The 1,992-nt window shown below is 39.0% G+C and overlaps 1 long non-coding RNA gene across 1 annotated transcript in view; it reads left to right on the top strand.

The window, feature by feature from the left end:
- The window catches only part of LOC116702134 (uncharacterized), a 3,419-nt gene extending 3,111 nt beyond the window's left edge, over nt 1-308 (top strand). Inside the window, exon 3 of the long non-coding RNA XR_004335067.1 lies at nt 41-308. This is a non-coding gene — a long non-coding RNA (uncharacterized LOC116702134). The remainder of the gene's footprint in view (nt 1-40) is intronic.
- The last annotated feature ends 1,684 nt before the right edge of the window (nt 309-1,992 follow it).

Here is a 1,992-nt window from a genome sequence, read left to right as displayed (position 1 = left end):
CTAATTATTGAATAAAACTTTACTGTGTTAACCCTATGAGGACGAAAGACGCACTGGCGCGTCCCATCGATGTTTGACAAAACTCCTGCTCAAAAAGCGATATTACACAAATTCATTTCAGACATTTATTTACTATTTTAACCATATATTACCAAAAGACTTTGAAAAACTCATTTCAAGCACCGAAAGAATCCATAGAACACATCAGAAGTTAAGGTTTCTTTTCAAGAGAGATTTGAGGAATTGCAAAAAGCCAACGTTAAGGTTTCAGCTTTAGCGGCTAATTATGTCTTCACACATTGCTCTGGGACAGATTAGGGTCCCACTAAAAAGAAAGCGAGTTTGTTTTGAACATTTTGATATAAAAGACATCTACAAATACCTTAAAAAGATACATTTAAGAAGACGTGAGAATACCCTTAGACCTCAGAGTGTTAATTTATTGACGTTCTGACTCTTTTGTTGTGCTTAGTCTACATTTGCATGCATTAATATCTCTCCATTCATCCCGGATTCAAATGGAGGCTCTGCCTTTTTTTTACCTGTTGCCATGGTGAATGGTAGTATCTGAGCTCCAACGATGAAGAGTCTAAGTCAGAGCTAACCTACCCGACTGTGATCAGCTGTTCTGGAATCAAGACTCGAGAGTTCAGGGTTAGAGTCCGATTGTATTAAACCTGCTTTCTGAAACAGTGAATACTTAATTTCACTGATCAACAATTTGTAGCATCCCTAGAGAGTAGAAAGCAAGGGCGACAAAAGAAGCAGCCCACGCCTGCCAACTGCAGATCAGGTCATCAGGGTGTGCATGGATTCATTGGATGGCTTGTGTCAAAGCTGTGAAGTAGTGATGGCCAAATGAAGCTTCGTGAACCAGTGTCTTTATCTTCTGAGCTCACTAGATGGCGCTCTTGGTTTAAAAAAGAAAGGCCTAAGGCATTGAAAGTCAGTATATTCTCAACCACTTGTTGAACAGAGAGCGCCATCTAGTGGGCTCAGAAAATAAAGACAGTGGTTCACGAAGCTTCAGTCGCCCATCGCTATTGTGAAGGTATTCAGTTTGGTTCACGCTGACTGCTGTTTCGCTGGGTTCAGACAACAGAGTGCAGCCAGTTTTGTTTTACAGTGTATGGAGGAAATACATTCATCTAGCAAACCAGACCTAGTCCTGATGGCAGCAGGACGGAGAGTCTACCAACCCAACATCAGGGACCACTGATCCGGATTCATTCCATCTCCACAGGCCGCCCTCCATTCATCCCGTCACTGCATTAGAAAGGATTCAACCTTCACTAAATGACTCGCCTGATTTCATTTGGAAATACATAAGGTCATTTTTATTATTGTTCTTTCAAACCCACATTTCTTAGACCAAACAGAACTGGCACTTCAATCACACTGAAACACGAGTCTCAGATTGGATTCAGGTTGAAATCATGATGTTCATCTTTTTGAATTTGAAATTTAAACATTACAAAGATGTCTGGTGATTTGATGTGCGTTTGAAATTTTTTAAATATTTTTCTTTTTTAGTTTAAAGTGTGTTGTGGGCATCCGTGTGTGTGTGTGTGTGTGTGTGTGTGTGTGTGTGTGTGTGTGTGTGTGTGTGTTAAACCATCTCCCAGTTCTAATTCAGATCTTAGCATTAGGGCTGGGCGATATGGAGAAAATCAAATATCACAATATTTCTGACCAAATACCTCAATATCGATATGGCAACGATATTGTAGTGTGACTATTGGTGCTTTCACAAAATATTTACACATTAAGAGTTTTGATAAATAATCATCAGTAATGTAGATACAATGACTAAGTGGGTAAAGGCAAATGACAGAACAGTTAGTCTGGTATGATCAGAAAATTACATTACTTTACTGTAATGTAGCCTTTAAAACCAGGAAAAGACAACACTTTGTCATATTACGATATTCAAAATCAAAGACGATATTTAGTCTCATATCTCGAAATAGTATCAATATATTGCCCAGCTCT

The sequence above is a fragment of the Etheostoma spectabile genome, chromosome 14, assembly GCF_008692095.1.
Source record: "Etheostoma spectabile isolate EspeVRDwgs_2016 chromosome 14, UIUC_Espe_1.0, whole genome shotgun sequence".
NCBI lineage: Eukaryota > Metazoa > Chordata > Actinopteri > Perciformes > Percidae > Etheostoma > Etheostoma spectabile.
This window is presented reverse-complemented; position numbering and strand designations above follow the sequence as displayed.